Here is a 22,573-nt window from a genome sequence, read left to right on the forward strand (position 1 = left end):
ACACGTTGGTCTTACTCAGAGCGGTGTCCGAATTCTATTTTCGACGTTATACGTGCCACTTTCATTGTGGCCAACTACGATTCGATACAGAATGCACGAAACCTGAAAGACACCCTAACGGATACATAGAGAGTAGTGTTTGTCTGCTGAATAATGGGAGTGCAAGGGTCTGTGTCGTCTATATGGCTATATATAGCACCATTAGTCTTCGGGTGGGCGGGCGTAGCTCAGATGGTAGATCGCTCGCTTAGTATGCGAGAGGTACTGGAATCAATACCCAGTGCCTCCAGAATTTTTAGCACACCTACATGCGCACCTTGATATGCAAGTGGAATAATTCACAACCAGCAGATGTGTCTAGGAAGATACAAGGGAATGATTAGCATCCACAATTGACAAGCGTGCTGTTATTAGTGCCCAGGAAGCACCCTCCTCCCACGCCTACACTTAATTTAGAAACAGTACAAGTGTTCCCGTAAGATTCTCAAGCCTATGTCGGAAAGATCTGCCTTGCGCCGAGTTCACGTAAATCCCACTGCACATTCCTATTCTTTGCGTGCAGTCAGCTGCTACTGGTGTTGCTAGTTGTGACTGCTGATAACAGATGCCGTAGCAATCAATACATGGAGTGAGTTGTATGTTTTGCGATAGTCTGTCTCTGACAAGCAAGCAAAGGTGACATAGGTGCGAACACAGGAAGCTGGCAGACCCTCGCTGCCTGCAGACACCGAGCAGCCACACTAGGAGGGCGGCCTAAGCCGTAGGCGAAATGTGCTCATTCGATTTGGCGCAACGTCGAACTATAAATAATGCTGTCACTAGCGTGAGCGTCGTGGAAAGTCGGAAAAGTCGGCTGCGAGGGTGAGTGCCAAGTTTGGGGAGCGTTACGTAGTATGTGCAGTGCAATGGAGACGCGGAAACTTGTTGTGGCCCAGTGTTTTGCAGTTGGACGACAACATTGGTACACAGTAGTAAAGAGCGAGGCACTGAGTTGGCATGAATAATGGAGTGCACAATGGGGCTCGAGATGTGTTTGTTACCTCAGGTGCTGTATGATTGTCGACAAGGACTGAAAACGGAGCAATTTGTGACGGCTCTTTCAATTTAAGACGTTAAAAACAGACGGAATTTGCATTTGTAATACCAGAGCATCGAAACTACTTGGAACTTTTGTGTATATGAACGGGTCCGCGCCTTTGTACTCTGCTCCCTTCACCGCTACAAACCAACCAACCATCGTGTCCGTGCGCATCTGAGTCGGAAAGAATGGGGAATAGCGCAGTTTGCTCGTGCATGGGGCGTAGCTCAGTTGGTAGAGCGTTCGCTTGGCATGTGAAGGGTCCAGGGTTCAAGTCGCGGCGCCTCCATTTTTTGTGGTCAGTGCATGGTAAGTGTTGGTCGCGGCGAACCTAAAGGCACGCAAGATGTTGCAAAGCCAGCGTCACAGTCTGATATGATGTATACTGACGTAAGGAGAGCAAGATGTAAGTGTGGGGACCGGCTGTTATCGAGGTGTCATCGAGTGCAGATCTGTCTTAGGTATCGCGGCTTAACCTCATTTAAGTATAGAGGGTGGACAACACGTTGGTCTTACTCAGAGCGGTGTCCGAATTCTATTTTCGACGTTATACGTGCCACTTTCATTGTGGCCAACTACGATTCGATACAGAATGCACGAAACCTTTAAGACACCCTAACGGATACATAGAGAGTAGTGTTTGTCTGCTGAATAATGGGAGTGCAAGGGTCTGTGTCGTCTCTATGGCTATATGTAGCACCATTAGTCTTCGGGTGGGCGGGCGTAGCTCAGATGGTAGATCGCTCGCTTAGTATGTGAGAGGTACTGGGATCAATACCCAGTGCCTCCAGAATTTTTAACACACCTACATGCGCACCTTGATATGCAAGTGGAATAATTCACAACCAGCAGATGTGTCTAGGAAGATACAAGCGAATGATTAGCATCCACAATTGACAAGCGTGCTGTTATTAGTGCCCAGGAAGCACCCTCCTCCCACGCCTACACTTAATTTAGAAACAGTACAAGTGTTCCCGTAAGATTCTCAAGCCTATGTCGGAAAGATCTGCCTTGCGCCGAGTTCACGTAAATCCCACTGCACATTCCTATTCTTTGCGTGCAGTCAGCTGCTACTGGTGTTGCTAGTTGTGACTGCTGATAACAGATGCCGTAGCAATCAATACATGGAGTGAGTTGTATGTTTAGCGATAGTCTGTCTCTGACAAGCAAGCAAAGGTGACATAGGTGCGAACACAGGAAGCTGGCAGACCCTCGCTGCCTGCAGACACCGAGCAGCCACACTAGGAGGGCGGCCTAAGCCGTAGGCGAAATGTGCTCATTCGATTTGGCGCAACGTCGAACTATAAATAATGCTGTCACTAGCGTGAGCGTTGCGTGAGCGTCGTGGAAAGTCGGAAAAGTCGGCTGCGAGGGTGAGTGCCAAGTTTGGGGAGCGTTACGTAGTATGTGCAGTGCAATGGAGACGCGGAAACTTGTTGTGGCCCAGTGTTTTGCAGTTGGACGACAACATTGGTACACAGTAGTAAAGAGCGAGGCACTGAGTTGGCATGAATAATGGAGTGCACAATGGGGCTCGAGATGTGTTTGTTACCTCAGGTGCTGTATGATTGTCGACAAGGACTGAAAACGGAGCAATTTGTGACGGCTCTTTCAATTTAAGACGTTAAAAACAGACGGAATTTGCATTTGTAATACCAGAGCATCGAAACTACTTGGAACTTTTGTGTATATGAACGGGTCCGCGCCTTTGTACTCTGCTCCCTTCACCGCTACAAACCAACCAACCATCGTGTCCGTGCGCATCTGAGTCGGAAAGAATGGGGAATAGCGCAGTTTGCTCGTGCATGGGGCGTAGCTCAGTTGGTAGAGCGTTCGCTTGGCATGTGAAGGGTCCAGGGTTCAAGTCGCGGCGCCTCCATTTTTTGTGGTCAGTGCATGGTAAGTGTTGGTCGCGGCGAACCTAAAGGCACGCAAGATGTTGCAAAGCCAGCGTCACAGTCTGATATGATGTATACTGACGTAAGGAGAGCAAGATGTAAGTGTGGGGACCGGCTGTTATCGAGGTGTCATCGAGTGCAGATCTGTCTTAGGTATCGCGGCTTAACCTCATTTAAGTATAGAGGGTGGACAACACGTTGGTCTTACTCAGAGCGGTGTCCGAATTCTATTTTCGACGTTATACGTGCCACTTTCATTGTGGCCAACTACGATTCGATACAGAATGCACGAAACCTGAAAGACACCCTAACGGATACATAGAGAGTAGTGTTTGTCTGCTGAATAATGGGAGTGCAAGGGTCTGTGTCGTCTATATGGCTATATGTAGCACCATTAGTCTTCGGGTGGGCGGGCGTAGCTCAGATGGTAGATCGCTCGCTTAGTATGCGAGAGGTACTGGGATCAATACCCAGTGCCTCCAGAATTTTTAACACACCTACATGCGCACCTTGATATGCAAGTGGAATAAATCACAACCAGCAGATGTGTCTAGGAAGATACAAGCGAATGATTAGCATCCACAATTGACAAGCGTGCTGTTATTAGTGCGCAGGAAGCACCCTCCTCCCACGCCTACACTTAATTTAGAAACAGTACAAGTGTTCCCGTAAGATTCTCAAGACTATGTCGGAAAGATCTGCCTTGCGCCGAGTTCACGTAAATCCCACTGTACATTCCTATTCTTTGCGTGCAGTCAGCTGCTACTGGTGTTGCTAGTTGTGACTGCTGATAACAGATGCCGTAGCAATCAATACATGGAGTGAGTTGTACGTTTTGCGATAGTCTGTCTCTGACAAGCAAGCAAAGGTGACATAGGTGCGAACACAGGAAGCTGGCAGACCCTCGCTGCCTGCAGACACCGAGCAGCCACACTAGGAGGGCGGCCTAAGCCGTAGGCGAAATGTGCTCATTCGATTTGGCGCAACGTCGAACTATAAATAATGCTGTCACTAGCGTGAGCGTCGTGGAAAGTCGGAAAAGTTGGCTGCGAGGGTGAGTGCCAAGTTTGGGGAGCGTTTCGTAGTATGTGCAGTGCAATGGAGACGCGGAAACTTGTTGTGGCCCAGTGTTTTGCAGTTGGACGACAACATTGGTACACAGTAGTAAAGAGCGAGGCACTGAGTTGGCATGAATAATGGAGTGCACAATGGGGCTCGAGATGTGTTTGTTACCTCAGGTGCTGCATGATTGTCGACAAGGACTGAAAACGGAGCAATTTGTGACGGCTCTTTCAATTTAAGACGTTAAAAACAGACGGAATTTGCATTTGTAATACCAGAGCATCGAAACTACTTGGAACTTTTGTGTATATGAACGGGTCCGCGCCTTTGTACTCTGCTCCCTTCACCGCTACAAACCAACCAACCATCGTGTCAGTGCGCATCTGAGTCGCAAAGAATGGGGAATAGCGCAGTTTGCTCGTGCATGGGGCGTAGCTCAGTTGGTAGAGCGTTCGCTTGGCGTGTGAAAGGTCCAGGGTTCAAGTCGCGGCGCCTCCATTTTTTGTGGTCAGTGCATGGTAAGTGTTGGTCACGGCGAACCTAAAGGCACGCAAGATGTTGCAAAGCCAGCGTCACAGTCTGATATGATGTATACTGACGTAAGGAGAGCAAGATGTAAGTGTGGGGACCGGCTGTTATCGAGGTGTCATCGAGTGCAGATCTGTCTTAGGTATCGCGGCTTAACCTCATTTAAGTATAGAGGGTGGACAACACGTTGGTCTTACTCAGAGCGGTGTCCGAATTCTATTTTCGACGTTATACGTGCCCCTTTCATTGTGGCCAACTACGATTCGATACAGAATGCACGAAACCTGAAAGACACCCTAACGGATACATAGAGAGTAGTGTTTGTCTGCTGAATAATGGGAGTGCAAGGGTCTGTGTCGTCTATATGGCTGTATGTAGCACCATTAGTCTTCGGGGGGGCGGGCGTAGCTCAGATGGTAGAGCGCTTGCTTACTATGCGAGAGGTACTGGGATCAATACCCAGTGCCTCTAGAATTTCTAACACACCTACATGCGCACCTTGATATGCAAGTGGAATAATTCACAGCCAGCAAATGTGTCTAGGAAGATACAAGCTTGCGCCGAGCTCACGTAAATCCCACTGCACATTCCTATTCTTTGCGTGCAGTCAGCTGCTACTGGTGTTGCTAGTTGTGACTGCTGATAACAGATGCCGTAGCAATCAATACATGGAGTGAGTTGTACGTTTTGCGATAGTCTGTCTCTGAAAAGCAAGCAAAGGTGACATAGGTGCGAACACAGGAAGCTGGCAGACCCTCGCTGCCTGCAGACACCGAGCAGCCACACTAGGAGGGCGGCCTAAGCCGTAGGCGAAATGTGCTCATTCGATTTGGCGCAACGTCGAACTATAAATAATGCTGTCACTAGCGTGAGCGTTGCGTGAGCGTCGTGGAAAGTCGGAAAAGTCGGCTGCGAGGGTGAGTGCCAAGTTTGGGGAGCGTTTCGTAGTATGTGCAGTGCAATGGAGACGCGGAAACTTGTTGTGGCCCAGTGTTTTGCAGTTGGACGACAACATTGGTACACAGTAGTAAAGAGCGAGGCACTGAGTTGGCATGAATAATGGAGTGCACAATGGGGCTCGAGATGTGTTTGTTACCTCAGGTGCTGCATGATTGTCGACAAGGACTGAAAACGGAGCAATTTGTGACGGCTCTTTCAATTTAAGACGTTAAAAACAGACGGAATTTGCATTTGTAATACCAGAGCATCGAAACTACTTGGAACTTTTGTGTATATGAACGGGTCCGCGCCTTTGTACTCTGCTCCCTTCACCGCTACAAACCAACCAACCATCGTGTCAGTGCGCATCTGAGTCGCAAAGAATGGGGAATAGCGCAGTTTGCTCGTGCATGGGGCGTAGCTCAGTTGGTAGAGCGTTCGCTTGGCGTGTGAAAGGTCCAGGGTTCAAGTCGCGGCGCCTCCATTTTTTTGTGGTCAGTGCATGGTAAGTGTTGGTCGCGGCGAACCTAAAGGCACGCAAGATATTGCAAAGCCAGCGTCACAGTCTGATATGATGTATACTGACGTAAGGAGAGCAAGATGTAAGTGTGGGGACCGGCTGTTATCGAGGTGTCATCGAGTGCAGATGTGTCTTAGGTATCGCGGCTTAACCTCATTTAAGTATAGAGGGTGGACAACACGTTGGTCTTACTCAGAGCGGTGTCCGAATTCTATTTTCGACGTTATACGTGCCCCTTTCATTGTGGCCAACTACGATTCGATACAGAATGCACGAAACCTGAAAGACACCCTAACGGATACATAGAGAGTAGTGTTTGTCTGCTGAATAATGGGAGTGCAAGGGTCTGTGTCGTCTATATGGCTGTATGTAGCACCATTAGTCTTCGGGGGGGCGGGCGTAGCTCAGATGGTAGAGCGCTTGCTTACTATGCGAGAGGTACTGGGATCAATACCCAGTGCCTCTAGAATTTCTAACACACCTACATGCGCACCTTGATATGCAAGTGGAATAATTCACAGCCAGCAGATGTGTCTAGGAAGATACAAGCTTGCGCCGAGTTCACGTAAATCCCACTGCACATTCCTATTCTTTGCGTGCAGTCAGCTGCTACTGGTGTTGCTAGTTGTGACTGCTGATAACAGATGCCGTAGCAATCAATACATGGAGTGAGTTGTATGTTTTGCGATAGTCTGTCTCTGACAAGCAAGCAAAGGTGACATAGGTGCGAACACAGGAAGCTGGCAGACCCTCGCTGCCTGCAGACACCGAGCAGCCACACTAGGAGGGCGGCCTAAGCCGTAGGCGAAATGTGCTCATTCGATTTGGCGCAACGTCGAACTATAAATAATGCTGTCACTAGCGTGAGCGTCGTGGAAAGTCGGAAAAGTCGGCTGCGAGGGTGAGTGCCAAGTTTGGGGAGCGTTTCGTAGTATGTGCAGTGCAATGGAGACGCGGAAAATTGTTGTGGCCCAGTGTTTTGCAGTTGGACGACAACATTGGTACACAGTAGTAAAGAGCGAGGCACTGAGTTGGCATGAATAATGGAGTGCACAATGGGGCTCGAGATGTGTTTGTTACCTCAGGTGCTGCATGATTGTCGACAAGGACTGAAAACGGAGCAATTTGTGACGGCTCTTTCAATTTAAGACGTTAAAAACAGACGGAATTTGCATTTGTAATACCAGAGCATCGAAAGTACTTGGAACTTTTGTGTATATGAACGGGTCCGCGCCTTTGTACTCTGCTCCCTTCACCGCTACAAACCAACCAACCATCGTGTCAGTGCGCATCTGAGTCGCAAAGAATGGGGAATAGCGCAGTTTGCTCGTGCATGGGGCGTAGCTCATTTGGTAGAGCGTTCGCTTGGCGTGTGAAAGGTCCAGGGTTCAAGTCGCGGCGCCTCCATTTTTTGTGGTCAGTGCATGGTAAGTGTTGGTCGCGGCGAACCTAAAGGCACGCAAGATGTTGCAAAGCCAGCGTCACAGTCTGATATGATCTATACTGACGTAAGGAGAGCAAGATGTAAGTGTGGGGACCGGCTGTTATCGAGGTGTCATCGAGTGCAGATCTGTCTTAGGTATCGCGGCTTAACCTCATTTAAGTATAGAGGGTGGACAACACGTTGGTCTTACTCAGAGCGGTGTCCGAATTCTATTTTCGACGTTATACGTGCCCCTTTCATTGTGGCCAACTACGATTCGATACAGAATGCACGAAACCTGAAAGACACCCTAACGGATACATAGAGAGTAGTGTTTGTCTGCTGAATAATGGGAGTGCAAGGGTCTGTGTCGTCTATATGGCTGTATGTAGCACCATTAGTCTTCGGGGGGGCGGGCGTAGCTCAGATGGTAGAGCGCTTGCTTACTATGCGAGAGGTACTGGGATCAATACCCAGTGCCTCTAGAATTTCTAACACACCTACATGCGCACCTTGATATGCAAGTGGAATAATTCACAGCCAGCAGATGTGTCTAGGAAGATACAAGCTTGCGCCGAGCTCACGTAAATCCCACTGCACATTCCTATTCTTTGCGTGCAGTCAGCTGCTACTGGTGTTGCTAGTTGTGACTGCTGATAACAGATGCCGTAGCAATCAATACATGGAGTGAGTTGTACGTTTTGCGATAGTCTGTCTCTGACAAGCAAGCAAAGGTGACATAGGTGCGAACACAGGAAGCTGGCAGACCCTCGCTGCCTGCAGACACCGAGCAGCCACACTAGGAGGGCGGCCTAAGCCGTAGGCGAAATGTGCTCATTCGATTTGGCGCAACGTCGAACTATAAATAATGCTGTCACTAGCGTGAGCGTTGCGTGAGCGTCGTGGAAAGTCGGAAAAGTCGGCTGCGAGGGTGAGTGCCAAGTTTGGGGAGCGTTTCGTAGTATGTGCAGTGCAATGGAGACGCGGAAACTTGTTGTGGCCCAGTGTTTTGCAGTTGGACGACAACATTGGTACACAGTAGTAAAGAGCGAGGCACTGAGTTGGCATGAATAATGGAGTGCACAAAGGGGCTCGAGATGTGTTTGTTACCTCAGGTGCTGTATGATTGTCGACAAGGACTGAAAACGGAGCAATTTGTGACGGCTCTTTCAATTTAAGACGTTAAAAACAGACGGAATTTGCATTTGCAATACCAGAGCATCGAAAGTACTTGGAACTTTTGTGTATATGAACGGGTCCGCGCCTTTGTACTCTGCTCCCTTCACCGCTACAAACCAACCAACCATCGTGTCCGTGCGCATCTGAGTCGGAAAGAATGGGGAATAGCGCAGTTTGCTCGTGCATGGGGCGTAGCTCAGTTGGTAGAGCGTTCGCTTGGCGTGTGAAAGGTCCAGGTTTCAAGTCGGGGCGCCTCCATTTTTTGTGGTCAGTGCATGGTAAGTGTTGGTCGCGGCGAACCTAAAGGCACGCAAGATGTTGCAAAGCCAGCGTCACAGTCTGATATGATGTATACTGACGTAAGGAGAGCAAGATGTAAGTGTGGGGACCGGCTGTTATCGAGGTGTCATCGAGTGCAGATCTGTCTTAGGTATCGCGGCTTAACCTCATTTAAGTATAGAGGGTGGACAACACGTTGGTCTTACTCAGAGCGGTGTCCGAATTCTATTTTCGACGTTATACGTGCCACTTTCATTGTGGCCAACTACGATTCGATACAGAGTGCACGAAACCTGAAAGACACCCTAACGGATACATAGAGTGTAGTGTTTGTCTGCTGAATAATGGGAGTGCAAGGGTCTGTGTCGTCTATATGGCTATATGTAGCACCATTAGTCTTCGGGTGGGCGGGCGTAGCTCAGATGGTAGATCGCTCGCTTAGTATGCGAGAGGTACTGGGATCAATACCCAGTGCCTCCAGAATTTTTAACACACCTACATGCGCACCTTGATATGCAAGTGGAATAATTCACAACCAGCAGATGTGTCTAAGAAGATACAAGCGAATGATTAGCATCCACAATTGACAAGCGTGCTGTTATTAGTGCGATAGTGTTATTAGTGTTATAGGTGCGAACACAGGAAGCTGGCAGACCCTCGCTGCCTGCAGACACCGAGCAGCCACACTAGGAGGGCGGCCTAAGCCGTAGGCGAAATGTGCTCATTCGATTTGGCGCAACGTCGAACTATAAATAATGCTGTCACTAGCGTGAGCGTTGCGTGAGCGTCGTGGAAAGTCGGAAAAGTCGGCTGCGAGGGTGAGTGCCAAGTTTGGGAAGCGTTTCGTAGTATGTGCAGTGCAATGGAGACGCGGAAACTTGTTGTGGCCCAGTGTTTTGCAGTTGGACGACAACATTGGTACACAGTAGTAAAGAGCGAGGCACTGAGTTGGCATGAATAATGGAGTGCACAATGGGGCTCGAGATGTGTTTGTTACCTCAGGTGCTGTATGATTGTCGACAAGGACTGAAAACGGAGCAATTTGTGACGGCTCTTTCAATTTAAGACGTTAAAAACAGACGGAATTTGCATTTGCAATCCCAGAGCATCGAAACTACTTGGAACTTTTGTGTATATGAACGGGTCCGCGCCTTTTTACTCTGCTCCCTTCACCGCTACAAACCAACCAAAAAATCGTGTCCGTGCGCATCTGAGTCGGAAAGAATGGGGAATAGCGCAGTTTGCTCGTGCATGGGGCGTAACTCAGTTGGTAGAGCGTTCGCTTGGCGTGTGAAAGGTCCAGGGTTCAAGTCGCGGCGCCTCCATTTTTTGTGGTCAGTGCATGGTAAGTGTTGGTCGCGGCGAACCTAAAGGCACGCAAGATGTTGCAAAGCCAGCGTCACAGTCTGATATGATGTATACTGACGTAAGGAGAGCAAGAAGTAAGTGTGGGGACCGGCTGTTATCGAGGTGTCATCGAGTGCAGATCTGTCTTAGGTATCGCGGCTTAACCTCATTTAAGTATAGAGGGTGGACAACACGTTGGTCTTACTCAGAGCGGTGTCCGAATTCTATTTTCGACGTTATACGTGCCACTTTCATTTTGGCCAACTACGATTCGATACAGAATGCACGAAACCTGAAAGACACCCTAACGGATACATAGAGAGTAGTGTTTGTCTGCTGAATAATGGGAGTGCAAGGGTCTGTGTCGTTTATATGGCTGTATGTAGCACCATTAGTCTTCGGGTGATCGGGCGTAGCTCAGATGGTAGATCGCTCGCTTAGTATGCGAGAGGTACTGGGATCAATACCCAGTGCCTCCAGAATTTTTAACACACCTACATGCGCACCTTGATTTGCAAGTGGAATAATTCACAACCAGCAGATATGTCTAGGAAGATACAAGCGAATGATTAGCATCCACAATTGACAAGCGTGCTGTTATTAGTGCGCAGGAAGCACCCTCCTCCCACGCCTACACTTAATTTAGAAACAGTACAAGTGTTCCCGTAAGATTCTCAAGCCTATGTCGGAAAGATCTGCCTTGCGCCGAGTTCACGTAAATCCCACTGCACATTCCTATTCTTTGCGTGCAGTCAGCTGCTACTGGTGTTGCTAGTTGTGACTGCTGATAACAGATGCCGTAGCAATCAATACATGGAGTGAGTTGTATGTTTTGCGATAGTCTGTCTCTGACAAGCAAGCAAAGGTGACATAGGTGCGAACACAGGAAGCTGGCAGACCCTCGCTGCCTGCAGACACCGAGCAGCCACACTAGGAGGGCGGCCTAAGCCGTAGGCGAAATGTGCTCATTCGATTTGGCGCAACGTCGAACTATAAATAATGCTGTCACTAGCGTGAGCGTTGCGTGAGCGTCGTGGAAAGTCGGAAAAGTCGGCTGCGAGGGTGAGTGCCAAGTTTGGGGAGCGTTTCGTAGTATGTGCAGTGCAATGGAGACGCGGAAACTTGTTGTGGCCCAGTGTTTTGCAGTTGGACGACAACATTGGTACACAGTAGTAAAGAGCGAGGCACTGAGTTGGCATGAATAATGGAGTGCACAAAGGGGCTCGAGATGTGTTTGTTACCTCAGGTGCTGTATGATTGTCGACAAGGACTGAAAACGGAGCAATTTGTGACGGCTCTTTCAATTTAAGACGTTAAAAACAGACGGAATTTGCATTTGCAATACCAGAGCATCGAAAGTACTTGGAACTTTTGTGTATATGAACGGGTCCGCGCCTTTGTACTCTGCTCCCTTCACCGCTACAAACCAACCAACCATCGTGTCCGTGCGCATCTGAGTCGGAAAGAATGGGGAATAGCGCAGTTTGCTCGTGCATGGGGCGTAGCTCAGTTGGTAGAGCGTTCGCTTGGCGTGTGAAAGGTCCAGGGTTCAAGTCGGGGCGCCTCCATTTTTTGTGGTCAGTGCATGGTAAGTGTTGGTCGCGGCGAACCTAAAGGCACGCAAGATGTTGCAAAGCCAGCGTCACAGTCTGATATGATGTATACTGACGTAAGGAGAGCAAGATGTAAGTGTGGGGACCGGCTGTTATCGAGGTGTCATCGAGTGCAGATCTGTCTTAGGTATCGCGGCTTAACCTCATTTAAGTATAGAGGGTGGACAACACGTTGGTCTTACTCAGAGCGGTGTCCGAATTCTATTTTCGACGTTATACGTGCCACTTTCATTGTGGCCAACTACGATTCGATACAGAATGCATGAAACCTGAAAGACACCCTAACGGATACATAGAGAGTAGTGTTTGTCTGCTGAATAATGGGAGTGCAAGGGTCTGTGTCGTCTATATGGCTATATGTAGCACCATTAGTCTTCGGGTGGGCGGGCGTAGCTCAGGTGGTAGATCGCTCGCTTAGTATGCGAGAGGTACTGGGATCAATACCCAGTGCCTCCAGAATTTTTAACACACCTACATGCGCACCTTGATATGCAAGTGGAATAATTCACAACCAGCAGATGTGTCTAAGAAGATACAAGCGAATGATTAGCATCCACAATTGACAAGCGTGCTGTTATTAGTGCGATAGTGTTATTAGTGTTACAGGTGCGAACACAGGAAGCTGGCAGACCCTCGCTGCCTGCAGACACCGAGCAGCCACACTAGGAGGGCGGCCTAAGCCGTAGGCGAAATGTGCTCATTCGATTTGGCGCAACGTCGAACTATAAATAATGCTGTCACTAGCGTGAGCGTTGCGTGAGCGTCGTGGAAAGTCGGAAAAGTCGGCTGCGAGGGTGAGTGCCAAGTTTGGGAAGCGTTTCGTAGTATGTGCAGTGCAATGGAGACGCGGAAACTTGTTGTGGCCCAGTGTTTTGCAGTTGGACGACAACATTGGTACACAGTAGTAAAGAGCGAGGCACTGAGTTGGCATGAATAATGGAGTGCACAATGGGGCTCGAGATGTGTTTGTTACCTCAGGTGCTGTATGATTGTCGACAAGGACTGAAAACGGAGCAATTTGTGACGGCTCTTTCAATTTAAGACGTTAAAAACAGACGGAATTTGCATTTGCAATCCCAGAGCATCGAAACTACTTGGAACTTTTGTGTATATGAACGGGTCCGCGCCTTTTTACTCTGCTCCCTTCACCGCTACAAACCAACCAAAAAATCGTGTCCGTGCGCATCTGTGTCGGAAAGAATGGGGAATAGCGCAGTTTGCTCGTGCATGGGGCGTAACTCAGTTGGTAGAGCGTTCGCTTGGCGTGTGAAAGGTCCAGGGTTCAAGTCGGGGCGCCTCCATTTTTTGTGGTCAGTGCATGGTAAGTGTTGGTCGCGGCGAACCTAAAGGCACGCAAGATGTTGCAAAGCCAGCGTCACAGTCTGATATGATGTATACTGACGTAAGGAGAGCAAGAAGTAAGTGTGGGGACCGGCTGTTATCGAGGTGTCATCGAGTGCAGATCTGTCTTAGGTATCGCGGCTTAACCTCATTTAAGTATAGAGGGTGGACAACACGTTGGTCTTACTCAGAGCGGTGTCCGAATTCTATTTTCGACGTTATACGTGCCACTTTCATTTTGGCCAACTACGATTCGATACAGAATGCACGAAACCTGAAAGACACCCTAACGGATACATAGAGAGTAGTGTTTGTCTGCTGAATAATGGGAGTGCAAGGGTCTGTGTCGTTTATATGGCTGTATGTAGCACCATTAGTCTTCGGGTGATCGGGCGTAGCTCAGATGGTAGATCGCTCGCTTAGTATGCGAGAGGTACTGGGATCAATACCCAGTGCCTCCAGAATTTTTAACACACCTACATGCGCACCTTGATATGCAAGTGGAATAATTCACAACCAGCAGATGTGTCTAGGAAGATACAAGCGAATGATTAGCATCCACAATTGACAAGCGTGCTGTTATTAGTGCGCAGGAAGCACCCTCCTCCCACGCCTACACTTAATTTAGAAACAGTACAAGTGTTCCCGTAAGATTCTCAAGACTATGTCGGAAAGATCTGCCTTGCGCCGAGTTCACGTAAATCCCACTGTACATTCCTATTCTTTGCGTGCAGTCAGCTGCTACTGGTGTTGCTAGTTGTGACTGCTGATAACAGATGCCGTAGCAATCAATACATGGAGTGAGTTGTACGTTTTGCGATAGTCTGTCTCTGACAAGCAAGCAAAGGTGACATAGGTGCGAACACAGGAAGCTGGCAGACCCTCGCTGCCTGCAGACACCGAGCAGCCACACTAGGAGGGCGGCGTAAGCCGTAGGCGAAATGTACTCATTCGCTTTGGCGCGACGTCGAACTATAAATAATGCTGTCACTAGCGTGAGCGTCGTGGAAAGTCGGAAAAGTCGGCTGCGAGGGTGAGTGCCAAGTTTGGGGAGCGTTTCGTAGTATGTGCAGTGCAATGGAGACGCGGAAATTTGTTGTGGCCCAGTGTTTTGCAGTTGGACGACAACATTGGTACACAGTAGTAAAGAGCGAGGCACTGAGTTGGCATGAATAATGGAGTGCACAATGGGGCTCGAGATGTGTTTGTTACCTCAGGTGCTGTATGATTGTCGACAAGGACTGAAAACGGAGCAATTTGTGACGGCTCTTTCAATTTAAGACGTTAAAAACAGACGGAATTTGCATTTGTAATACCAGAGCATCGAAACTACTTGGAACTTTTGTGTATATGAACGGGTCCGCGCCTTTGTACTCTGCTCCCTTCACCGCTACAAACCAACCAACCATCGTGTCCGTGCGCATCTGAGTCGCAAAGAATGGGGAATAGCGCAGTTTGCTCGTGCATGGGGCGTAGCTCAGTTGGTAGAGCGTTCGCTTGGCGTGTGAAAGGTCCAGGGTTCAAGTCGCGGCGCCTCCATTTTTTGTGGTCAGTGCATGGTAAGTGTTGGTCGCGGCGAACCTAAAGGCACGCAAGATGTTGCAAAGCCAGCGTCACAGTCTGATATGATGTATACTGATGTAAGGAGAGCAATATGTAAGTGTGGGGACCGGCTGTTATCGAGGTTTCATCGAGTGCAGATCTGTCTTAGGTATCGCGGCTTAACCTCATTTAAGTATAGAGGGTGGACAACACGTTGGTCTTACTCAGAGCGGTGTCCGAATTCTATTTTCGACGTTATACGTGCCACTTTCATTGTGGCCAACTACGATTCGATACAGAATGCACGAAACCTGAAAGACACCCTAACGGATACATAGAGAGTAGTGTTTGTCTGCTGAATAATGGGAGTGCAAGGGTCTGTGTCGTCTATATGGCTATATGTAGCACCATTAGTCTTCGGGTGGGCGGGCGTAGCTCAGATGGTAGATCGCTCGCTTAGTATGCGAGAGGTACTGGGATCAATACCCAGTGCCTCCAGAATTTTTAACACACCTACATGCGCACCTTGATATGCAAGTGGAATAATTCACAACCAGCAGATGTGTCTAGGAAGATACAAGCGAATGATTAGCATCCACAATTGACAAGCGTGCTGTTATTAGTGCCCAGGAAGCACCCTCCTCCCACGCCTACACTTAATTTAGAAACAGTACAAGTGTTCCCGTAAGATTCTCAACCCTATGTCGGAAAGATCTGCCTTGCGCCGAGTTCACGTAAATCCCACTGCACATTCCTATTCTTTGCGTGCAGTCAGCTGCTACTGGTGTTGCTAGTTGTGACTGCTGATAACAGATGCCGTAGCAATCAATACATGGAGTGAGTTGTATGTTTTGCGATAGTCTGTCTCTGACAAGCAAGCAAAGGTGACATAGGTGCGAACACAGGAAGCTGGCAGACCCTCGCTGCCTGCAGATACCGAGCAGCCACACTAGGAGGGCGGCCTAAGCCGTAGGCGAAATGTGCTCATTCGATTTGGCGCAACGTCGAACTATAAATAATGCTGTCACTAGCGTGAGCGTCGTGGAAAGTCGGAAAAGTCGGCTGCGAGGGTGAGTGCCAGGTTTGGGGAGCGTTTCGTAGTATGTGCAGTGCAATGGAGACGCGGAAACTTGTTGTGGCCCAGTGTTTTGCAGTTGGACGACAATATTGGTACACAGTAGTAAAGAGCGAGGCACTGAGTTGGCATGAATAATGGAGTGCAAAATGGGGCTCGAGATGTGTTTGTTACCTCAGGTGCTGTATGATTGTCGACAAGGACTGAAAACGGAGCAATTTGTGACGGCTCTTTCAATTTAAGACGTTAAAAACAGACGGAATTTGCATTTGTAATACCAGAGCATCGAAACTACTTGGAACTTTTGTGTATATGAACGGGTCCGCGCCTTTGTACTCTGCTCCCTTCACCGCTACAAACCAACCAACCATCGTGTCCGTGCGCATCTGAGTCGCAAAGAATGGGGAATAGCGCAGTTTGCTCGTGCATGGGGCGTAGCTCAGTTGGTAGAGCGTTCGCTTGGCGTGTGAAAGGTCCAGGGTTCAAGTCGCGGCGCCTCCATTTTTTGTGGTCAGTGCATGGTAAGTGTTGGTCGCGGCGAACCTAAAGGCACGCAAGATGTTGCAAAGCCAGCGTCTCAGTCCGATATGTTGTATACTGACGTAAGGAGAGCAAGATGTAAGTGTGGGGACCGGCTGTTATCGAGGTGTCATCGAGTGCAGATGTGTCTTAGGTATCGCGGCTTAACCTCATTTAAGTATAGAGGGTGGACAACACGTTGGTCTTACTCAGAGCGGTGTCCGAATTCTATTTTCGACGTTATACGTGCCACTTTCATTGTGGCCAACTACGATTCGATACAGAATGCACGAAACCTGAAAGACACCCTAACGGATACATAGAGAGTAGTGTTTGTCTGCTGAATAATGGAAGTGCAAGGGTCTGTGTCGTCTATATGGCTATATGTAGCACCATCAGTCTTCGGGTGGGCGGGCGTAGCTCAGATGGTAGATCGCTCGCTTAGTATGCGAGAGGTACTGGGATCAATACCCAGTGCCTCCAGAATTTGTAACACACCTACATGCGCACCTTGATATGCAAGTGGAATAATTCACAACCAGCAGATGTGTCTAGGAAGATACAAGCGAATGATTAGCGTCCACAATTGACAAGCGTGCTGTTATTAGTGCGCAGGAAGCACCCTCCTCCCACGCCTACACTTAATTTAGAAACAGTACAAGTGTTCCCGTAAGATTCTCAAGCCTATGTCGGAAAGATCTGCCTTGCGCCGAGTTCACGTAAATCCCACTGCACATTCCTATTCTTTGCGTGCAGTCAGCTGCTACTGGTGTTGCTAGTTGTGACTGCTGATAACAGATGCCGTAGCAATCAATACATGGAGTGAGTTGTATGTTTTGCGATAGTCTGTCTCTGACAAGCAAGCAAAGGTGACATAGGTGCGAACACAGGAAGCTGGCAGACCCTCGCTGCCTGCAGACACCGAGCAGCCACACTAGGAGGGCGGCCTAAGCCGTAGGCGAAATGTGCTCATTCGATTTGGCGCAACGTCGAACTATAAATAATGCTGTCACTAGCGTGAGCGTCGTGGAAAGTCGGAAAAGTCGGCTGCGAGGGTGAGTGCCAAGTTTGGGGAGCGTTTCGTAGTATGTGCAGTGCAATGGAGACGCGGAAACTTGTTGTGGCCCAGTGTTTTGCAGTTGGACGACAACATTGGTACACAGTAGTAAAGAGCGAGGCACTGAGTTGGCATGAATAATGGAGTGCACAATGGGGCTCGAGATGTGTTTGTTACCTCAGGTGCTGTATGATTGTCGACAAGGAGTGAAAACGGAGCAATTTGTGACGGCTCTTTCAATTTAAGACGTTAAAAACAGACGGAATTTGCATTTGTAATACCAGAGCATCGAAACTACTTGGAACTTTTGTGTATATGAACGGGTCCGCGCCTTTGTACTCTGCTCCCTTCACCGCTACAAACCAACCAACCATCGTGTCCGTGCGCATCTGAGTCGCAAAGAATGGGGAATAGCGCAGTTTGCTCGTGCATGGGGCGTAGCTCAGTTGGTAGAGCGTTCGCTTGGCGTGTGAAAGGTCCAGGGTTCAAGTCGCGGCGCCTCCATTTTTTGTGGTCAGTGCATGGTAAGTGTTGGTCGCGGCGAACCTAAAGGCACGCAAGATGTTGCAAAGCCAGCGTCACAGTCTGATATGATGTATACTGAAGTAAGGAGAGCAAGATGTAAGTGTGGGGACCGGCTGTTATCGAGGTGTCATCGAGTGCAGATCTGTCTTAGGTATCGCGGCTTAACCTCATTTAAGTATAGAGGGTGGACAACACGTTGGTCTTACTCAGAGCGGTGTCCGAATTCTATTTTCGACGTTATACGTGCCACTTTCATTGTGGCCAACTACGATTCGATACAGAATGCACGAAACCTGAAAGACACCCTAACGGATACATAGAGTGTAGTGTTTGTCTGCTGAATAATGGGAGTACAAGGGTCTGTGTCGTATATATGGCTGTATGTAGCACCATTAGTCTTCGGGTGGGCGGGCGTAGCTCAGATGGTAGATCGCTCGCTTAGTATGCGAGAGGTACTGGGATCAATACCCAGTGCCTCCAGAATTTGTAACACACCTACATGCGCACCTTGATATGCAAGTGGAATAATTCACAACCAGCAGATGTGTCTAGGAAGATACAAGCGAATGATTAGCATCCACAATTGACAAGAGTGCTGTTATTAGTGCGCAGGAAGCACCCTCCTCCCACGCCTACACTTAATTTAGAAACAGTACAAGTGTTCCCGTAAGATTCTCAACCCTATGTCGGAAAGATCTGCCTTGCGCCGAGTTCACGTAAATCCCACTGCACATTCCTATTCTTTGCGTGCAGTCAGCTGCTACTGGTGTTGCTAGTTGTGACTGCTGATAACAGATGCCGTAGCAATCAATTCATGGAGTGAGTTGTATGTTTTGCGATAGTCTGTCTCTGACAAGCAAGCAAAGGTGACATAGGTGCGAACACAGGAAGCTGGCAGACCCTCGCTGCCTGCAGACACCGAGCAGCCACACTAGGAGGGCGGCCTAAGCCGTAGGCGAAATGTGCTCATTCGATTTGGCGCAACGTGCAACTATAAATAATGCTGTCACTACCGTGAGCGTCGTGGAAAGTCGGAAAAGTCGGCTGCGAGGGTGAGTGCCAAGTTTGGGGAGCGTTTCGTAGTATGTGCAGTGCAATGGAGACGCGGAAACTTGTTGTGGCCCAGTGTTTTGCAGTTGGACGACAACATTGGTACACAGTAGTAAAGAGCGAGGCACTGAGTTGGCATGAATAATGGAGTGCACAATGGGGCTCGAGATGTGTTTGTTACCTCAGGTGCTGTATGATTGTCGACAAGGAGTGAAAACGGAGCAATTTGTGACGGCTCTTTCAATTTAAGACGTTAAAAACAGACAGAATTTGCATTTGTAATACCAGAGCATCGAAACTACTTGGAACTTTTGTGTATATGAACGGGTCCGCGCCTTTGTACTCTGCTCCCTTCACCGCTACAAACCAACCAACCATCGTGTCCGTGCGCATCTGAGTCGCAAAGAATGGGGAATAGCGCAGTTTGCTCGTGCATGGGGCGTAGCTCAGTTGGTAGAGCGTTCGCTTGGCGTGTGAAAGGTCCAGGGTTCAAGTCGCGGCGCCTCCATTTTTTGTGGTCAGTGCATGGTAAGTGTTGGTCGCGGCGAACCTAAAGGCACGCAAGATGTTGCAAAGCCAGCGTCACAGTCTGATATGTTGTATACTGACGTAAGGAGAGCAAGATGTAAGTGTGGGGACCGGCTGTTATCGAGGTGTCATCGAGTGCAGATCTGTCTTAGGTATCGCGGCTTAACCTCATTGAAGTCTAGAGGGTGGACAACACGTTGGTCTTACTCAGAGCGGTGTCCGAATTCTATTTTCGACGTTATACGTGCCACTTTCATTGTGGCCAACTACGATTCGATACAGAATGCACGAAACCTGAAAGACACCCTAACGGATACAAAGAGAGTAGTGTTTGTCTGCTGAATAATGGGAGTGCAAGGGTCTGTGTCGTCTATATGGCTATATGTAGCACCATCAGTCTTCGGGTTGGGGGGCGTAGCTCAGATGGTAGATCGCTCGCTTAGTATGCGAGAGGTACTGGGATCAATACCCAGTGCCTCCAGAATTTTTAACACACCTACATGCGCACCTTGATATGCAAGTGGAATAATTCACAACCAGCAGATATGTCTAGGAAGATACAAGCGAATGATTAGCATCCACAATTGACAAGCGTGCTGTTATTAGTGCGCAGGAAGCACCCTCCTCCCACGCCTACACTTAATTTAGATACAGTACAAGTGTTCCCGTAAGATTCTCAAGCCTATGTCGGAAAGATCTGCCTTGCGCCGAGTTCACGTAAATCCCACTGCACATTCCTATTCTTTGCGTGCAGTCAGCTGCTACTGGTGTTGCTAGTTGTGACTGCTGATAACAGATGCCGTAGCAATCAATACATGGAGTGAGTTGTATGTTTTGCGATAGTCTGTCTCTGACAAGCAAGCAAAGGTGACATAGGTGCGAACACAGGAAGCTGGCAGACCCTCGCTGCCTGCAGACACCGAGCAGCCACACTAGGAGGGCGGCCTAAGCCGTAGGCGAAATGTGCTCATTCGATTTGGCGCAACGTCGAACTATAAATAATGCTGTCACTAGCGTGAGCGTCGTGGAAAGTCGGAAAAGTCGGCTGCGAGGGTGAGTGCCAAGTTTGGGGAGCGTTTCGTAGTATGTGCAGTGCAATGGAGACGCGGAAACTTGTTGTGGCCCAGTGTTTTGCAGTTGGACGACAACATTGGTACACAGTAGTAAAGAGCGAGGCACTGAGTTGGCATGAATAATGGAGTGCACAATGGGGCTCGAGATGTGTTTGTTACCTCAGGTGCTGTATGATTGTCGACAAGGAGTGAAAACGGAGCAATTTGTGACGGCTCTTTCAATTTAAGACGTTAAAAACAGACGGAATTTGCATTTGTAATACCAGAGCATCGAAACTACTTGGAACTTTTGTGTATATGAACGGGTCCGCGCCTTTGTACTCTGCTCCCTTCACCGCTACAAACCAACCAACCATCGTGTCCGTGCGCATCTGAGTCGCAAAGAATGGGGAATAGCGCAGTTTGCTCGTGCATGGGGCGTAGCTCAGTTGGTAGAGCGTTCGCTTGGCGTGTGAAAGGTCCAGGGTTCAAGTCGCGGCGCCTCCATTTTTTGTGGTCAGTGCATGGTAAGTGTTGGTCGCGGCGAACCTAAAGGCACGCAAGATGTTGCAAAGCCAGCGTCACAGTCTGATATGATGTATACTGAAGTAAGGAGAGCAAGATGTAAGTGTGGGGACCGGCTGTTATCGAGGTGTCATCGAGTGCAGATCTGTCTTTGGTATCGCGGCTTAACCTCATTTAAGTATAGAGGGTGGACAACACGTTGGTCTTACTCAGAGCGGTGTCCGAATTCTATTTTCGACGTTATACGTGCCACTTTCATTGTGGCCAACTACGATTCGATACAGAATGCACGAAACCTGAAAGACACCCTAACGGATACATAGAGTGTAGTGTTTGTCTGCTGAATAATGGGAGTACAAGGGTCTGTGTCGTCTATATGGCTGTATGTAGCACCATTAGTCTTCGGGTGGGCGGGCGTAGCTCAGATGGTAGATCGCTCGCTTAGTATGCGAGAGGTACTGGGATCAATACCCAGTGCCTCCAGAATTTGTAACACACCTACATGCGCACCTTGATATGCAAGTGGAATAATTCACAACCAGCAGATGTGTCTAGGAAGATACAAGCTTGCGCCGAGTTCACGTAAATCCCACTGCACATTCCTATTCTTTGCGTGCAGTCAGCTGCTACTGGTGTTGCTAGTTGTGACTGCTGATAACAGGTGCCGTAGCAATCAATACATGGAGTGAGTTGTATGTTTTGCGATAGTCTGTCTCTGACAAGCAAGCAAAGGTGACATAGGTGCGAACACAGGAAGCTGGCAGACCCTCGCTGCCTGCAGACACCGAGCAGCCACACTAGGAGGGCGGCCTAAGCCGTAGGCGAAATGTGCTCATTCGATTTGGCGCAACGTCGAACTATAAATAATGCTGTCACTAGCGTGAGCGTTGCGTGAGCGTCGTGGAAAGTCGGAAAAGTCGGCTGCGAGGGTGAGTGCCAAGTTTGGGGAGCGTTTCGTAGTATGTGCAGTGCAATGGAGACGCGGAAACTTGTTGTGGCCCAGTGTTTTGCAGTTGGACGACAACATTGGTACACAGTAGTAAAGAGCGAGGCACTGAGTTGGCATGAATAATGGAGTGCACAATGGGGCTCGAGATGTGTTTGTTACCTCAGGTGGTGTATGATTGTCGACAAGGACTGAAAACGGAGCAATTTGTGACGGCTCTTTCAATTTAAGACGTTAAAAACAGACGGAATTTGCATTTGTAATACCAGAGCATCGAAACTACTTGGAACTTTTGTGTATATGAACGGGTCCGCGCCTTTGTACTCTGCTCCCTTCACCGCTACAAACCAACCAACCATCGTGTCCGTGCGCATCTGAGTCGCAAAGAATGGGGAATAGCGCAGTTTGCTCGTGCCTGGGGCGTAGCTCAGTTGGTAGAGCGTTCGCTTGGCGTGTGAAAGGTCCAGGGTTCAAGTCGCGGCGCCTCCATTTTTTGTGGTCAGTGCATGGTAAGTGTTGGTCGCGGCGAACCTAAAGGCACGCAAGA

This window comes from Schistocerca gregaria, chromosome 10 (genome assembly GCF_023897955.1).
Source record: "Schistocerca gregaria isolate iqSchGreg1 chromosome 10, iqSchGreg1.2, whole genome shotgun sequence".
Taxonomy (NCBI): Eukaryota; Metazoa; Arthropoda; class Insecta; order Orthoptera; family Acrididae; genus Schistocerca; species Schistocerca gregaria.